The sequence below is a fragment of the Columba livia genome, chromosome 15 (genome assembly GCF_036013475.1).
Source record: "Columba livia isolate bColLiv1 breed racing homer chromosome 15, bColLiv1.pat.W.v2, whole genome shotgun sequence".
Lineage (NCBI taxonomy): Eukaryota > Metazoa > Chordata > Aves > Columbiformes > Columbidae > Columba > Columba livia.
Genome location: NC_088616.1, coordinates 15,275,290 through 15,294,737, shown reverse-complemented (window position 1 = coordinate 15,294,737; position 19,448 = coordinate 15,275,290). Strand labels below are relative to the sequence as shown.

Below are 19,448 nucleotides of genomic sequence, written 5' to 3'. Positions count from 1 at the left end.
TGAAGAAAACATTAGCAATCAAATTGCAAGCAGCTAGAGAAGAATTAGGGACAAGAAACAATCAACAGAGCCTTAATATGAATAATATCAAACCAGCCTAATTTCATTCTTTGACAGGTAACTTCTCCACTGAATAAAAGCAAACAATAAGCGTGATAAATCTCAACTCCAACGATGTGTTTATCAAAGAGGACGATTACAATTCAACAACATCTCTAATTTAGAGAACTGAATTTGTATCGAGGCGCTGAAATCCATGACGGCAAAGCACAGAACCCTGAGCATCGCACAGCACCGTGGGTACGAGGTACCAGTCACGGGCATCGACCCTCCCCAAAACTCCCCGTTCGCATCAAACACGTCCATCCTGCTTCAGCTCTTCGGGATCACAGAATCCCAGAGTGTCAGGGGTTGAAGGGCCCTGGCAAGCTCATGCAGTGCAATCCCCCCATGGAGCAGGAACACCCAGATGAGGTTACACAGGAAGGTGTCCAGGCGGGTTGGAATGTCTGCACAGAAGGAGACTCCACAACCCCCCTGGGCAGCCTGGGCCAGGCTCTGCCACCCTCACCCCCAACAAGTTTCTTCTCAAATTTAAGTGGAACCTCTTGTGTTCCAGTTTGCACCCATTGCCCCTTGTCCTGTCACTGGTTGTCACCCAGAAGAGCCTGGCTCCATCCTCCTGACACTCCCCCTTTCCATATTGATCACCAGGAATGAGTCCCCCCTCAGTCTCCTCTTGTCCAGCTCCAGAGCCCCAGCTCCCTCAGCCTTTCCTCACACGGGAGATGCTCCACTCCCTGCAGCATCTTGGTGGCTGCGCTGGACTCTCTCCAGCAGTTCCCTGTCCTGCTGGAACTGAGGGGCCACAACTGGACACAATATTCCAGGTGTGGTCTCCCCAGGGCAGAGCAGAGGGGCAGGAGAACCTCTCTCAACCTGATACAGGCAGCTGCCCATTATGGAAAAGCATCAGCCAGGGAACATGCACAGGGCTGTTCATAATGAACCGGTTCTGCCCCAGTCCGATGGCTGGAGCTCAGGAACTGATGCACTGTTAAGACTCACTTTGTAATTAGGCTTCTCCCTTCAAAGACTGTGTTCACATCCCACTGCCCTACGGAAAAACAGGGGGAAAAAAGTCAAAACAAAGTGACAGCGAGAGCCAAGAAGAAGGGGATTGAAGGCAGAGCTGTGGCTAAAGGCGCATTCGGTCAGACTTTGCCTTGTGGGAACACATCTAGGGGAGCAACAACCCCTCAGCTCCTCACCCTCCTGGGCCACTGTTAACAAGAGCTAATGGAGCCTTGCAGAACAAACCAACCAAACCAACAAACAACCAACAAACAAAAAAAACATGAAAACAACAAACAAACCCAACACACAAAACCACACACAGCCCCCCTAAAAACCCACACACAAGAAAGACAAGCAAAAATTAAATTAGCAGAACCTTCTCTGTTCTTCCTTCTCTAGAGCGGCATCTACTATCACGAGGAGGCAAACGGTTCCCTCCTCTTACCAACCTTAACTTTTGTACTTATCATTTCAAACCAAAATATTCCATTTCCAAAGCTCCAAATTGCTGCCTCCTCGGCTCCAGCCACTTCCCGACATTTCTCTCTGTGGTTGACCTATTTTCACATTACTTTGCAAATTAGAACTGACTGCAGACACACATGTATACACACACCATTGACTTTCTACTCCAGACCGCAATTAAAACAGCATTTACAATAGAAAAAAAAAGTTAACTCCATGAAAATAAAAGCATCCAGTAGATTTCACCAGCCTTGCACTGACAAGAACGTTACAGAACAGTTTTTCAAAATATTCCTACCCCTCAAATGTGACTTTCTACATATCAACCTCCTGCTTGTGTTGTTGCCCCTCAAGCCAATATAAGGCTATCGCAGGAGTCTAAAGATAGATTCAATGTACAGGAGCCCTTCAGATGTATTGCACCCTACAAACCTGGCTTCTCCAACAAAAGTATTTATTCTTTATAAGGCCGAGTACCTGCATCCACACCTAACCTGAATAGGGGGGAGAGCAGTTAGAAATACTGATGTGCTCTGTATCACAGTAAACCAGGAATTAAGCATCGTCTCTCTGCATCTGATGGTTTTATCACTTTTTCTCATAACGGAGCCATTTTCTTGCTAGCAAAGGTGCCCCTGAACACCAGCTTCCCACCCAAGGCTGGCAGCCTGGAGAAAGGCACCCGGAGCAACTGCGCTGAGAAGAGGACACGACCAGGCCCGGAGCCCCAGAAAGACGATCCGAGATCCACTTCAGGTGCCACAATACAGCATTCAGAGACATTCTTTGCTTCTCAACCATCATTTCCTACATTTTGGAGAGACTCTGCCATCTGACAGCTCTTTTGGCAAAGGTTCAGCAGGCAGCTTTAAATGCACACTGGCAAATACCTGTGTATCTTACAAGCTCTTATATGCCATGAGTTTTCTCCAGATTTACGGTTCTTCCTCTCTAGCTCTTGTCCCTCACGTCCAACACTTCTCTGCAGAAGGCTCAGCTTGCCTCACATCCTGGCAATGGACCAGAGCAAATAAATCCACTGTAACTCTTTTAATCTGTCCCTGATAAATCCCCTGCTCACTATCTTCAGGAAAATTGTGCACGGTCTCTAAAAGCCTCATTTTGCTTGTAGCACATACATATGCCAGCTGACAAGCAATCACACAACTGACACTGCAGCAAACTAAATATTATGTGACTAAAATCCCCCTGGGGTCCTCTTGCTTCACAGTGAGTTTAACATGTTTAGTTATGTTTCCTAACCTCCTGCTGCCGTGAAATAATCTTATGATTTTTCTTCATTTAGCTCCTTTCTCCTGGAACGCTCACCGCTGCCGATCTCAAGCACCAGCCCGGGGTTCTATCTCGGTGTATTTCTCCCGTCTTCATTCCTGTGGTCGGCAGGACAAGGGCAGTGATCCTTCCCCTGTGCTCTGCATTGGGGAGGCCACACCTGGAGTATTGTGTTCAGTTCTGGGCCCCTCAGCTCAGGAAAGAGATTGAAGTGCTGGAGCGGGTCCAGAGAAGAGCAACAAGCCTGGGGAAGGGACTTGAACACAAGACCTATGGGGAGAGGCTGAGGGAGCTGGGCTTGTTTAGTCTGGAGAAGAGGAGGCTTAGAGCTGAGCTCAGCACTCTCTAGAACTACCTGAAGGGCAGTTCTAGCCAGGGGGGGATTGGGCTCTTCTCCCAGGCAGTCAGCAATAGGACAAAGGCTCACACCCAACAATTTATCTAGGCCAAGGCAATAATAAACCGTTACTTTGAACCGAGATTTACTTGGTTGTGGTCAGAATACTAAATTCACATTACCCAACACATGCTTCACATTACCCACACGGTGTGGGTTACGTGTTTAAACCGGTACCCTTTGAAAATGTGAATGAACAATCATTTGAACACTTTAAATATATAAGCCAACAAAAAAGGTTAAAAACACAAATTGCACCATGCAACAGCTCCTCGACTATTTTTTTGGGATCAGTTTATTCTCTCAATCCAGAGCACTGGTGCTGGTTGGCAGAAGAGACCACAAATGGTGGTTTTCCATCAACCTCTGGGGTCCCCATTCCTCTTGAGAGCCAGATACAGATACAGATACAGAGCCAGAACAAAATTGGATGCTTAAGGGCCAGGTAGAAGGACCATGTCAGGCAGGTACAAGGACCACGTCAGGCAGGTACGAGATTACGGTGCTTTACCACCATTCCAGTCACACCTTCACCTCGGGCTTCCCAACTCCAAATAAGCTACATTAAATATATACTTCTGAAAACAAAGCTCTCATTGATAACTCCTCCACATATTTTTATTAATCACATAAATATCCAGTCTCTTTCTGAACCCCAATAAATTCCTGACCTTGCCAGTTTTCTGATGGAAATAAATCCCAGCTTTTTTCATTGCTTGAAAATGTATTTTCTTTTATCAGTTTTTAATTTGCCACCTTTCAGCTTCATTGAACACCTTTGTTCTTGCATTGCACAGACAGGGGAAAAAATAGCTCCCAAACAACCTCTCTAAACCATTCATTCATTAGATCTGGCGCTTTCAACTTGTCACCGGTTATTCAACTACTTTTTAAGGTAAACAAGTCCAATCTTCACAGTTTTCCAGCATACCTGCTTTCCTGGTCTTTCACACTCATCACCTGTTTCTGATTGCTGCTCTCACTCTGCAGCATCCTCAGCTGAAGTGGGTTGATGAAGTATAATGAAGAGAAACAGTAAAATCGCAGAATCATAGACTTATTTTGGTTGGAAAAGACCTTTAAGAGCATTGAGTCCAATGGTTAACCCAACACTGTAAAGTCCGCCACTAAACCACAGCCCTAAGAACCTCATTTGCGTGTCTTTTAATCCCCTCCAGGGATGGTGACTCCACCACTACCCTGGGCAGCCTGTTCAATGCCTGACAGCCCTTTCCAGGAAGAATTTTTCCCTAATACCCAATCTAAACCTCCCCTGACACAACTTGAGGCCGTTTCCTCTGCTCCTGGCGCTTGTTCCTGGGGAGCAGAGCCCGACCCCCCTGGCTCCAAGCTCCTTTCAGGCAGTTCAGAGATCAGAAGGTCTCCCCTCAGCTCCTGTTCTCCAGCTGAACCCCCCAGGTCCCTCAGCCGCTCCATCACACTTGTGCTCCAGCCCCTCCCCGGCTCCACTCCCTTCTCCAGCACCTCAAGGCCTTTCTTGTCATTAAGGGCCCAAAACTCACCCCAGGATTCGCCGTTTGGCCTCCCCAGTGCCCACTACAAGGGGACGGTCACTGCCCTGGGCCTGCTGGCCACACTACTCCTGACACAAGCCAGGATGCTGGTGGCCTTTTTGGCCACCTGGGCACACGCGGGCTCATGTTCAGCCACTGACACCAACACCCCCCAGGGCCTTTTGCCCCAGGTCCTTTTCCAGCCGCTCTTCCCCAGCATGCAGCATTCATGGGGTTGTTGTGACCCAAGTGCAGGACCCTCCACTTGTCCTTGTTGAACCTCAGACAACCGGTCCTGTAGAGCCTTCCCAAAACTTCCTGAAACTATTACCTTAAAACAGCCTACAAGTTAGCAGACCTAATATTAATATTAGCTGCCACTCGGCAAACATGTTCCTTTCACAGTGTCACCAGAGTGCGGGTTAATTCATGCAGACAAAATGACGTTCCGTTCTTTGTTCTCCCTCCACTGCTTCTGCAATATTAAGTCAACAAAATCTTTCCTCAAAACTGCACTGACATCAAGAATGTTATACTCAAACCATTAGACAAAACGTGAAGCAGTGAGGTCACACTTCATTAAAAACAAGTGGAAAAATCAGTTTACCAGAAGAAAAACATTATTTAGGGAATATAGTCATCATATACATCTGAAAGAGAACAATGATTAAATGTATAAACAAAAACATTCAAAACAAAAACTTATAAAGCAATAACATTAATATTTGACCACAAACTTTTCCACACTCCTATTTATTTACATTTTAATTTTCAACAAAACCACATAGCAATAAAGAGCAGAACCGCAGTACCAAAAAATCTACTTCGTTGCAAACTAAAACCATTGGTTTGCTTCCATACTAACGAATTGCCACGTATTATAGAACAAAACAGACTACTGGCTTTTCTACTTCCTGGCAGAACTTCAAAGTGAGTAGAATATGGCATAATTGCAGAAATTATTGTTGAAAGGGAAGACACAGTAAGAGAGGGAAGAATTCTGTCCCTGCCACATAACAGGGCTGTACTGGACTATTCCATAGCGCACAACAGCCGCAACGCAGAACCTTCTGGATAACCTGGAGACATTCAAATTGAAATTTAGCCTTTCCTACATATCAGAAAGACAATCCAAAGGACACTCAACCCACCATACTGCAGAATTTTTAGTTTGCAATCAAGTCCTGAAGAAGACAAGAAGGTGAGAGCAGCCCCATTTGCACAGCAGGATTTCAGCATGCAACACTCATCATAAATTTGACCCGTCTCTGGAAAATAGTCCATGGTGATGTGTCAGGAAATACTATCAGAGCTATTTTTATTATTCTAAGCTAAAATGGTTTAAAATGAAGTCACATATCTCTTGCTATATTTGGTTCTTCCACTTCCATTTATGAAATACCACTATATTATTTAACAAAATGCCTTTCTCTCTAAGTGCTCACAAGAAACCTGGCCAGCACTCTCCTGACAGTACAATCTTTCTCAAACACAGCTTTATCTTACCACTAAATGCTATATCAGCTGATGCCATTTTCAACGCAGTCTGTTATCGGCAACACAGACTCAGACTTGCACAACAGCTGGGTTTGGAGATTACCTGCCCCAACCTCTCCAGCTCTCCAGGATCCCCCAGGAGCATATTCCATGGGATTCTTCCAACCGCGTCCATAAACAGATCAAACTCTGCTCTCCTCAAGTCCAGGGCTGCGAACCTGCAATTTGCCTTATTCCCTTCTCTCAAGAGTCATTTTAAATTATGAGCATCCTTCCCATCCATCTTAGACTGCCCAAAAATGACTCCGCAACCAACGTAAAATTACTTGGTACCACAAGCACAAAAAAGATTGTTTTAGAGATGAAGGGAAGACAAAAGATAATAAGAACAAAACATTTATTACCCTTTAACAATCCCTGTCCTCAACTTATTCCAAAAAGGTGTTCCTATTTCACTTGCAAGCATGACTTTTCAGACTTGTCCCTATTATTTCATCTCCAATAACAACAGACATGAGCTCTACCACATTAAAAGCAAGCACTACTGTTTTGGCTTTGTCGGTGCCATCTGAAAGCCGCTACGCAGGAATACTCATTCCCTGAAACTCTTTAGCTGATTTGGGATAAGACCAGAAACACCCAAAAAGCAGCGAGCGGTAAGCTTCTGCCTCTGTCTTGTGCGCATCAAGGATGCTGAACACACACACAAACAAAATCAACAATCAAGGGCACGCCAAAGAGTTCTGGTGCGGAACACCTGCCTCCAGTCCATGGAAGTAGTGCAAATTTCACAGCATACGACAAATCTTCTCCACTTTTTTCCCTGAATCAAATTAGTTACTAACGAAACAGTTTATGATTAATACTTAAGCCAAGAAGCAAATCGCGGGAAAAGCTATTAGTTGAACACGATCAAATCAGACTGGCTCCAGATATACATAATAAAATGCGTATATGTGAAGAAAATACTATTGCTATATCTTTAGAAGCCTTCAATTTCTGAGCATGCTCTGTATTAGGTTATCACATAATTTCCTCTAGCAGCACTTCTGAAACATGATGCAAAAGGTACAAGCAGCTGAGGTACCTGTGAAATACAGATGTACCTAAACATGGGGAGTCCAGCGCAGCCACCAAGATGCTGCAGGGAGTGGAGCATCTCCCGGGTGAGGAAAGGCTGAGGGAGCTGGGGCTCTGGAGCTGGACAAGAGGAGACTGAGGGGGGACTCATTCATGGGGATCAAGATGGAAAGGGGGAGTGTCAGGAGGATGGAGCCAGGCTCTTCTGGTGACAACCAGTGACAGGACAAGGGGCAATGGGTGCAAACTGGAACACAAGAGGTTCCACTTAAATTTGAGAAGAAGCTTCTTCCCGGTGAGGGTGGCAGAGCCTGGCCCAGGCTGCCCAGGGAGGTTGTGGAGTCTCCTTCTGTGCAGACATTCCAACCCGCCTGGACACCTTCCTGTGTAACCTCATCTGGGTGTTCCTGCTCCATGGGGGGATTGCACTGCATGAGCTTGCCAGGGCCCTTCAACCCCTGACATTTCGTGATTCTGAGTCCCATGAGGGCCCGTGTCTCACTGAGCACACACACAGAGCTCCAGAGAAACGTCGATCCCACCCCCTCAGGCTCCTTCCCAAGACCAGGCCGGTCCCACGACCTGACATTTGGGGTTCCCCCTTGGTCCAAGGCAGCAGGACACCCAGGAGCTTTGGGCAAAGCACAGCCCATCAGTCCTGTCTCTACCCTGAGCTGCTGGGGCAGCGCCTTGGAAAAGTGAACAAAACAGAAAATATCTGCTAGAAATTATCTCCTGAGCCTATAAGCACAATACCAGGCAAAAATTTATTACCTTTTCCCCTAGAGCAGTCTTTTACATGTTTGAAGATATGCTCTTCCGCAGCTTTCGCTTGTGTAATTCTTCACACTTCCCTCTTATTTTTTACCATTGCACTAGATGGTTAATAAACATCCATTCGTCTCCAGGAACTGAGAGGAACCACCGCAGTATTTCACAGTTACCCAGAGCTGACTGGAAGGAAAGCCAGGAATGAATGAGATGGGGATTAGGGACAAGAAATCACTTTGTAATTGAAAACTCAGGGCCAGCCACCATGAAGTAAAATGCAGGAGACTCAGAGCCGCACTAAAAATCAAAGCAGAGAAGAAATGTCTGTGCTCTAATACTAACTCAAGCCCCAAATTTTATGGATATTCTGAACAGCTTACCCTATACACGTAATTTTAACACTGATCCTTAGAAGCTTTGAATTTAAAACAAGCATTGTACTAATTGAAACCCCCTCCTCATCAAGGCTGGGGCATAGATGGTGTAAAATCCTGTTGCGCCATGGGACACAGAATGGAAACTGTAATTGTATTTAGGTTTCGGATGTGTGGAAAAGAGGAAAAAATACCATCAGATCAACATGTACGAGGAAGGAAGAAAGGAAAAGAATAAATGGCTTGAAAAGTAGGGAGCGCTGAAGTTTTCATCTCAAAAGAAAAGAATGTACACAAAATTTTAAATACTTCAGAGGAAGAGAAGCAAGTAAAGGAATTCATCTCCAGCTGAAGTCTGCGTGGTTCTGAAGAACAGACCTATTCAAACATATTTTTCTTTGTCAACAGTTCAATGCTATAAACACAAAACCAGCAGCGCAACCAATGAACTTTCTAGAGAGAGTTTCTCCTGCCTCCTCCTGTGGAACCAACAGGCGAACAGCTGCTCACCCTGCATCACACGCACCCTTCGCACAGCACAGTAACGGGTTTGCTGGCAAGGCCAGCTCTAATATCAAGTATCGTTCCTATGAGCTCAGATCAGAGTGTGCTGTCAAACCCCGCAGGTAGCACACTCCGCAGAGGTTGCTCTCTTTATTTCACAAATCATATGTAATTGTCTCTTTAATATCAGCCACTGAATTGAGTCGAACACTATCATTCTTCTCGAAATTCAACTTTTGTGCACTTCAAACATATATATTTCATACTTAAAAAATACTTTTTTACAATAAGAATAACTCAAAAGCTTAGAATTAGAGTTATTAGACAATTTAACCCACCGATACAAACAGCAAAGAGAAAAGCAAAGCCACTCCTCCCATACACCAAACAGAAATTGCTTTTTCACTAGCCGCATGGCGGCCTCTGAAATGGTTTTAAATTCTTATGTTTGAATAAACAGTATGTGATTGATACGGCTGTTATTTGAAACACCACAGGAGCGCGTTATAAATAACCCCGTGTTATTTATAAGCCTCATGTTGTTTTACAGCCTGAGGAGCATGGCACCCACAGCAAAGGAGGAAAGGTTTTCTGTAACATTTGCACAAACTCGGGCACACGGGTGATGTTTGCCAGCAATTGTGGTCTCCACTGCGTCTGTGAGCAGAAGAGTCTGGCATCTGGGAAGGAAAAACCCCAGGTACCAGGATAAGTTGGGGAATGACCTATTAGAGGGCAGTGTAGGGGAAAGGGACCTGGGGGTCCTGGGGACAGCAGGGTGACCATGAGCCAGCACTGGGCCCTTGTGGCCAGGAAGCCAATGGGACCTGGGGTGGGTTAGAAGGGGGTGGTCAGTAGGTCAGAGAGGTTCTCCTGCCCCTCTGCTCTGCCCTGGGGAGACCACACCTGGAATATTGTGTCCAGTTGTGGCCCCTCAGTTCCAGCAGGACAGGGAACTGCTGGAGAGAGTCCAGCGCAGCCACCAAGATGCTGCAGGGAGTGGAGCATCTCCCGTGTGAGGAAAGGCTGAGGGAGCTGGGGCTCTGGAGCTGGACAAGAGGAGACTGAGGGGGGACTCATTCCTGGGGATCAATATGGAAAGGGGGAGTGTCAGGAGGATGGAGCCAGGCTCTTCTGGTGACAACCAGTGACAGGACAAGGGGCAATGGGTGCAAACTGGAACACAAGAGGTTCCACTTAAATTTGAGAAGAAACTTGTTCCCGGTGAGGGTGGCAGAGCCTGGCCCAGGCTGCCCAGGGGGTTGTGGAGTCTCCTTCTGTGCAGACATTCCAACCCGCCTGGACACCTTCCTGTGTAACCTCATCTGGGTGTTCCTGCTCCATGGGGGGATTGCACTGGATGAGCTTGCCAGGGCCCTTCAACCCCTGACACTCGGGGATTCTGTGAGAACGTTTTAAAGAGCCGTGGGGGTGCTGAGCAAGAAGTGACAGCCTGTCTGTGCCGGGTGGTTGGAGAAACCATTAAGCACTTGCTGCGTGCAGACCTGGAGCTCACTAAAGGGGCAGCCGGTTACCCATCACCAGCACTCACATCGTGCCGCTCTCCTGCTAAGCTCGCTAGCAGTCTGGCATGCTAATGGATATTGAGGACATTTTTCCCCATTCTTCTCATCTACAGTCCTACCTGCTATGTTAGAACCAATATAATTACTGCTAGATTGCCCCCAACAATATACGCCAAGTCTGGCGTTGAATTTCTTCAAGAGGTCTGATTTTAACCCCTAGTTTTTCCTGTTTTTTCACTTCTTGTGGGAGTAGTTAAACCACATTTCTCTAATTTGCTTTTTGAATGGAAAAGATTACTGCCAAGAGGTGCATGTTTCGTATTTCCCTGCCACTTACTGACAGCATGAGTATCTTCTTTGTTCATGCCCATTGAAACAATGCTGCCTCCTCGCACGTCGACTTTAAAAAGTAAATACAATTCAAGTTTTCACCATGCAGCTCACAAAGAAAGATATCTGCATGTTATAACTGATTCCTCCTCTGATCTCACGGGTTAACAAAAATAATTGAATTTGGTAGCCCTTTTCAACACAGCCACTCGTTACTTTACAGTTCTGAGCTGAACTCCTGCTTTTGTCCTTGGTCTCATTTTCAAAAACTTTTACCTTTATTTCACCAATGCAGCACAAGCAAGAGACTCTCCGGTCTGGGGAAAACCGGAGCACAGACTACTAACACAGGAGAGAAGCAGGAGGAAAAATACAGTATAATATATGCAAAAGCAGATGTGTTATGAGGACACCGTTATAAGTAATTTGTTCACGGTATTCCCCCACTCAGCAGTATAGAAATGTAGGACTACCTTTAGGTTTTCATGCTGCACTTTCTAGCAGTCGATCTTAAACAAGCCAATATATGATGGAAGCTCAGCATCACCACCTCCATTTTCCAGACGGAGAAACCAGTAAGATGAGCGGCTGTGGTCATTCAGCAGCTAAAGCATAGATTTGTTTCAAGTCTCTGTCTGGGGATCTTCCCAGTGATTAGGTCATTCTTATTTAAATAAAAAAGCGTTTATCAAGCACACACCAGCTCTGTTCAGGAAAGGATTAACCACCGTTGTGCAGCCACTTCCGAGGGGCCTTTCCTGAAGGCAAAACCAGAGAGAATCAGCACAAGAAAGCAGAGATGATAACGAGCGTCAGCGTTCCCAAAGGGCTCCTGTTATACATCCTCCAAATTCTTGACATGCTGAAGTCATGGAAGATGGAGGGAGGTCTAATTCCTTTCTAACTATTTTTGCAGAACAAACGATCAGCACAGACCAGAATCAACCAAAATATGGCTTTGAGTTGTAGGAATAGAAGAGAAAAGATGAAGGTGCTGCTTTGTGACACCGCAAGGAGATCATCCCTCTGGAGATGAAACTCAACAGCTCTACCCGGAGCCACTGACACTTTGTCCCGTCCCTTGTACAAGCAAAGGAACTTGTACAAAGAAACCATTCACAAGGAAAAAGCTTCTCGCTTTCTTCTAGAGTTGGCTTTCTCCTCATTCAGCTTCAGAAACTTCGTTTTCAAACCAGTTCTGAGCAAAGAAAAGACCAGAGCAGTTTGGGAAGGGGAGAAGGGAAGGACAGGCTTAGCTGTGCCGCAACGCACACCGCTCCTTGAGCAGAGAAACACAAGTCTTAGGGGACAAACCCAGAAATGACTTTGAGCAGCACAAAGCTGAACACTTCCCTAGAATCTGCACCTCGCACACAGGCGAGGAAAGACAACGCTCCTGAGCTCATGGCCCTAAACACGCCGTCAACCCGTCGAGCTACTGAATTTATATGCAGCAACAGAACCATGTAAGGATCAAATAAAATTAACTCTGTCTAATAACAAATTAATTGTCCATGCCAACCTCTAATGTCTCCATCATCAAATGAATTTCCGTGTTATTTACCCACCACAATTTCCCACGGGGAAGGAGAAAGACAGCTGCTTAGATTAAAGAACGAAACAGAAGAGCCTCCTAGACAAAAGACCTTTTCATTTTCTAAGCGACTGCTCTACTCCAAAAGTCTTAGGAGAATGTTTTGACTTATTTTTTTAACCACACCAAGATGCAAACTGCCTGATTTGATGCTGCTATTTCATTATCTCAGAACCGAATGCAACAACTTCTCGCTGTAAGGATAGACTCATGTAGAAATAATGTTCCCGTTAACAAGAAAAATACATTGTCAACAGATCTAAGAAAGTGTATTTTTCTCATTTTATATTCTTTGAGGCATGGATCACTGTAGCCCTCATCTTATTTATTGACAACAGGAACATTTTTAAAAGGCGTATGAGATGACAACAACAAAACCCACTTCACGGTAAAACTAGGCTATAAATTCTTTCAAAAGACCAGCAAAGTGACACATGCTGCCAGATCCCCACTGCTCTTATTTTTCAGCCTTATTGTAATGCCTCTAAACCATCTAAAATAGTCCAGTTTGACCACATCAAAGAATACCTCTCAAAATCATCATCTAATGGATGAGTTTTCCTGGGAAACAAAAGCGAGCTTTCTCTAGCAGCAATGTCAACACTCCATCCCACTTAAACCAGCTCCTGAGGACCAGCCAAGCTTAGGGAACCCGCTTACAGCAAAGAGCCGATCCATTTAATCCTGGAGATGTCCTGGGAAGAGAAAGGGCAAAGGGGAGCAGACGGCCCTCCCAGAAGATTGAGAGAAACTCAGATCTTTGACCTGATCTCTCCAACCTTCACTATTTCTGACCAGGCAAGCCGTAGTAAAAGATAGGAGAGACCTCTTATTCAGACAGAAGTCAAAGTGCTTTGTCATACAATTAAAATGTTTACTTAAATGGGGATTTAAAGGCTATTGCTTGTGGAGTTGTCAAGGGATAACCTCCCAGCAACGTCTTTCAATTGTATTGGGATATCACCGCTACAGAGCCAGCAGCGGGACTGCGTGACGGGTTCGAACTCGTGGTCAAGAGTTCTCTAGATTACATAGAGTTCCTACCGAAATTCTGAGCTGAACGTCCCTGCAGCCACAGAGAAGAGCAAAAACTTGTGCACAGCGGAAGTACGGGGCACGACCTGGAAGAAATCTTACAAAAATGAGCACGATCTATCAAACAGGTTTAATTTATCCTGGCTGCAATGCTCTTCTACACAGAGAAGATTAGGAGCAACAGATTCGCTCTTCCAAAGCAGAAACAAAACAACTTTTAGTTAAGAAATAAAGCAGATGGCCCATGTAGATTAAAGAGTAGGTACACGGCAACGCAGCGGCACACTGCTGTGCACAAATCCCACAGTAATTACAGCCACGGCGTCATTGCACTAATGATGCTGTGCCTGTGAACTGGGACAAATTAACACAAAGACACACATGCTGGTGACTTGCAGCCCAAGGGAAGGTGAATATGATGGAGAGACAGACATTTATAGGAATCACAACAGATTAAACGCTGCAAGGTACAGGGAAGCAATATGCAGCCCCAACAAAAAAGGAATATGGGAAAGGATGTGTTCCCCATCTGTCCTAGATTTGTATGAAAATAGATGTTCACCCTAGAGACCGTACAATGGATCTGTCTCATCCCACTCATATTCCAGCATCGTTACCATTAATCCACTTACCATTAACTTCTGACCAGACTACAGATCAGTCACTGTCACTCAGATACATCCTCAGTTGGGCTAAACCAGCGTCACCTACCCCATGGGTCACTTTGGTCCAAGCATGAACGTCCATAAAGTAAAACCATATCAAACTAGAACACTTGCACTGATGCTTCTCTTCCAAACATCATGACCTACCAAAGCAGTTAATCCAGGGCTTTACAGCTAATGAACTACGCCATGGCGCGATGTTCCCCTCTGAGGCGCAGAAGGATGTTGTGAGGTTCAGGAGGATCTCAGGGGTGTCCCGCACTCCAGCAGCCGCTGAGCGACCCACCCAGCATCCCAAGCCAGTGAGTTCTGGGCTGCTCGGCCTGTCGGTAGCGGCTCATTTTCTTGGACGTCTGGGGATAGAGGAGCAGTTTGTAAAGTGGCTTATTGGATGTTATTGATGCTGACTATCTCTGGGCTTCACGACTTGGCAAGCGGTAAGAGTTCTCCTGGTCTGGACCAGTGGAGAGCAATTCAATATTATTTTGTACTTTGGATGATTTTGAGCTAATGAAGGTCCTATTCTTTTTTATAACTCCCCATGCAAATGTTAATTTTTAATAAACTTTGCCCAAGTAGGATTTAAAGCTTATCTCACAAGACATATTTAGAGCAGTGCCATGGTGAAGTAATTCTGGGAAAAAAATACACACAGCTGAAAATAGGATATTTCTGCATGCTTGCTTCAAAGTCTACCAAGAGTTCTCTGCACAGACTGACTTGTCGTCAGAATAGTCGTTGCACAGGACTGGAATTATTAATTACCTGTCAAAACCCATGCCCCTCAGGCCTGGCGCAGGTGGGCTCGATTGTCACCAGTGACGCGGGAAGGCCGGAGGTGGCGGAGAGGGTGGGGAGAGCAGACAAATTTGGTTTGAACTTCACGGAGCCGGAAAGGTTAATGTGATGCTAACAGGTGGCGCGTTGAGCGAGCAAGGGGCTTCAGCATCATCAGTCTGTCTCTGACGATGGGACGGGTGCTGCTCTGGTGACAAACACAACAACATCTCATCGGTTCGATGGGCGATGCTGCTGGATACGCAGGAAAGAGGATCACTGGGCTTGGCTGAAGGGGCTTTCAAAAGCTGCTCTTGCTGAAGGACAACATAGGGCTTGTTTCATATCTGTGCTCAAGACCTTATAATTAATTCCAAATGATTAAGCTTAATTACATGAATGGCAGAAAGGCGTCTACGTATCATTTTTAAAACCTGTTGAATAGTCTCTTGGAGTCTATAACCCCAGGGCCTTGTGTTTTATTCCGTCAGAAGTTAATTATGAGAGAAAGAGTTTCAAAACGTATTAAGAGCTCTCACGTACTGCGGGGTCATTTGCACTGAAGACAGGAAAACACATTAATGGGAAAGGTGCTGTGAGCGCCTGAGCTTTCTTTGCAATGTTCACGGATGTAAGGACAGAACTTACGACCTCTTGTTTCTATCATCGCGGCCATTCCGAAAGCTACCGCACGGAAAACACTGTCTTGTTGAACCGGACCTCTTTACTGCTTCCATTTGCTTGTTTTTTATACTTTTGATATATAACACATTTATATATGTATATAAGACTAAGTGCTGTGCACCACTCCTTCCCTCACAATACTACTATTGTCAGCGATCACATTCAATCACTACATAGAAGTCTCCACGAGGGAAGAAAGAAAGGCTGGAGACATCTCTCAAGCATCAGGATTTACCTTGTATTTCACAGCTTTCTTAGCACACCTGATTGGGAAATCAATCCTTTCACTTCGGAAAATCATCCTTTCCTGTGCATAGGTCATCAATAATGGTAGCATATAGAAAATAATGCTGCTTCTGAACTATTCGTGTTGTTTCTGCTCTAGGTTGCTCCTTTGCTTCCTATCTTGAGGGACACCCAAAAGTTAAAGAGAAAATCAAACTGCAGTATTAGGGGTCTTGCTGTGCTGTCTCATTTGCTTTACCCAAGTTCCAGAAACCAAACTAATGTAAAATTTTCATTTAAAAAAAGCCAATATACTGACAATTTTTTTCCTCATGATTTGAAACTCTTCATCCGTACCTGGAACATCACCTTCTGCTCCCAATATCCACACATGCCACCAGGAATCAGAAAGTCTGCAGGAAAGGATGCAAAGGAAGGGCCTGTGACCCACAAATCAGACTCATAATGGCACTGGAGAACTTCAGTTCTCCAAAGAGACTGATGTTCCCCTCCCAGGGGCAAAGCAACTGCTGCATTGCAACTAAATATCTCATGGACATCCAGCTATTTACAGGTCACAGGAAAGCTCTATTGCAGAAAGTAGCAAAATACGCACGGAACACCTGAAAAACTGAAAGGGAAAAAAGAAGTGTATATGTTATCTATAGACACACACACTCACTGTCAGGAAAAGCCTGAGAGCAGTTAAATGTTTTCATATTTGCCCAAAACCATTACCACACACACAAAAAGCCGGAGTCTTACCGCTTGTGCAAGAGAGACCAGCTTTACAAATTCAAATGCTACTGATTATTTTAAAGCCTCGGTTCTTGTTTCCGTTTGTCAGAGCCCCCATGAGCAGCGCTGGTGGCCCTGCAGGGACCCTCCAAGTCACCCGCTCCACCCGTCCTTTCCCTTCAACTGCCACACACACACCTCCCACCTCCAACACATCCTGAGTGCTCAGCACCACTCCTGCTGGCAGCCGTGTCCCATTCCCCAAACCACACTGAGCAACCGCACTGAGAGATACTGAAACAATATTGGTTTCCTCTGCTATGAGGAGTCAGGTACAACATGCTGCTCTCTGCATTATTCAGGCCTCCGCAGGTCTGGGTAACAAGCCTTTAGCAACATCTACACACCAGGGCCAACGTTTTCCCCAGTGTAGCTCAGCTGACGCCAGCAGAACCACAACGGGGGGAAATTCAGCTGTCGGCTCCTCGTGCGGCAGCATTTCATCTTGCTCAGGCTCGCTAAAGAGAGGATTTGGAATACCAAGTACAAAAGAACCCTCAAACACCGAAATCCCAGAGCATCTCTCGCCTGACAGCCCTTTCACAGCATCTGTTTCGAAGCTGTGATACGAATCGGTAAGCACGCAGGGGATCGCTCCTGACTCCCCGGTGCGGGCGACCTTCTGCACCCGGCTGCCCCAGCTCAGCCTCCTGAAGGTATTCCCCTCTCCCTCATCCTCAACTCTTTCACAAAATGTCACATTGATTTTTAAGGCTAAAGAACAGTCATCTGACATCTTAGAATAAGACCGTCATGTTTTCCACTAGGAAAACCACAAAAGACTGAAGTGAAGAAAAGACGACTAACGCCAAATGGATGTTTCACAAACGCCACACGGAACGCGGGGACTCTGGCCTGGGTGGCAGCCCGTGGTAGGAGCACGTCTTGTCTTGCTAAGCTACGCACTTTGTATTTCACTCGCACATTGGGGAGAAAAAAGCTGCAGGAAAACAATCTGTCTCTGACTGCCCTTGGTCCTTGGAAGCTTGATTTCCATCAGCACCCCCAAACTATTTGTGCTGCCTTCAGCAGCTGAAAAAACTCTTTACCTGTGCTCAATAATACAGATGTTTCAATAGTTTTGTTTAAAAACACAGACAGCAAGGTTCTCATTTTCCTAAAGCATTAAACTCCCTCTTGAAATGTAACTGGGGATCAATTTTATTTCATCTGTTAGGTAGTAGTTTTAATAAAGTGTGAAAATGGAAGATATTGAAAAGCTACGCGAGAAAATAATCCTCTGAAATAATGTGAAAATGGAATGGGCAAGTAATAATGCAACTGGAGCAGAAAACCATTCCATCCGCTCTCGGTTTGCGCACACGCTGAGCACCGACTCTGCCTCGTCTTGCCAAAAGGCAACTGTAGACACCAATCCCCACCGCAACCTCTGCTCCTGGCTTTGTACTGCTAGGAAAACTCCTCATTGCTTCTGCAGAAAAGAAGTTTCCTCCTTAGAACAAGGCAGACAAAAAAAAACCCACACAGACCACACACAACTTAAATCTTTCTACTTATAAAACTGCTTATGCAAAGATACTTTAGTGAATGAACTATCAAATTATGCAGTGCGAGATGTAATAGAGTGAATTATATTCGGGAAGATCACACGCTACAGAAAATATGCAAAAAGCAGCGCTGCTGACTTTCAGTTGTCAGGACACACACACACACGCATCTATTGCTCGTCTCATTATTTTCTGCTGTTTCCATGTGTGATAACATGCCCAGTGCTGACACTTCTATTCTCCCTGGCAGACCCTACATTAGCATGTAAATAGCTGGCAGATAGGAGGAAATGAAAGCAAGGAAGAGCTCTTTAATTAACTTTAGTCCTCTAAAAATCCACACGAGCAATCTGTTCTGACAGTTTTCTACACGGGATCTTCTTAGGAGGTCCCAAAGTGCTGCCTGCGGATCACTGCCAGGCGAGAACGAGGAGAACGAATGAACAAACCCATTTTGGAGACAATGTTTAGACGTTTTTCTGCTATTAAATGATGACTGGTGACTGCCATCTGGCATCACCAGAGCTGTCATTAGTCCGAGTCTGGATGGGAAACAAAGAGATGCCATAAGCACGATGACAAGAGCACTTCGCGCCGTCTGACAGCCGGTCCTGGTGCCTGGGGCCAGCGCACCAGAGCTCACACATGAATACCGATACACGTACACACAACGTGCAGCCTCCTCTGCTTCCCACCTATATGTGCTATACGTCTGTGTGCTCTGGCCCACGTTTCCTCAGCCTGTAGTAAACACCAAATCCTGAAGGGTGAAGAGCAAAGCAATTTCATTGTTAGAAGATTTGATGAAACAGCTCTATAGCAGCGCACAGTTCTTCAAATCTCAGGCAGCAAAAAGGCTGGCGGGCTGTAAGGAGTAAGCTGAAATCACTCCTCAATGACTTACGTTTTCCAAATGCGACAAGTGTTAATTAATCAGCATCCTTTTACTAAAGGAAATCTCATACAAATTTTCACGGAATCCCAGAATCCCAGAGTGTCAGGGGTTGAAGGGCCCTGGCAAGCTCATCCAGTGCAATCCCCCATGGAGCAGGAACACCCAGATGAGGTTACACAGGAAGGTGTCCAGGCGGGTTGGAATGTCTGCACAGAAGGAAACTCCACAACCTCCCTGGGCAGCCTGGGCCAGGCTCTGCCACCCTCACCCCAAACAAGTTTCTTCTCAAATTTAAGTGGAACCTCCTGTGTTCCAGTTTGAACCCATTACCCCTTGTCCTGTCACTGGTTGTCACCCAGAAGAGCCTGGCTCCATCCTCCTGACACTCCCCCTTTCCATATTGATCCCCATGAATGAGTCCCCCCTCAGTCTCCTCTTC

General features: G+C 45.6%; 1 protein-coding gene across 9 annotated transcripts in view; it reads right to left on the bottom strand.

Moving 5' to 3' along the window:
- MAD1L1 (mitotic arrest deficient 1 like 1) overlaps positions 1-19,448 on the bottom strand; it is a 349,235-nt gene that overhangs the window by 214,723 nt on the left and 115,064 nt on the right. The gene's annotated exons all lie outside the window — the stretch shown is intronic.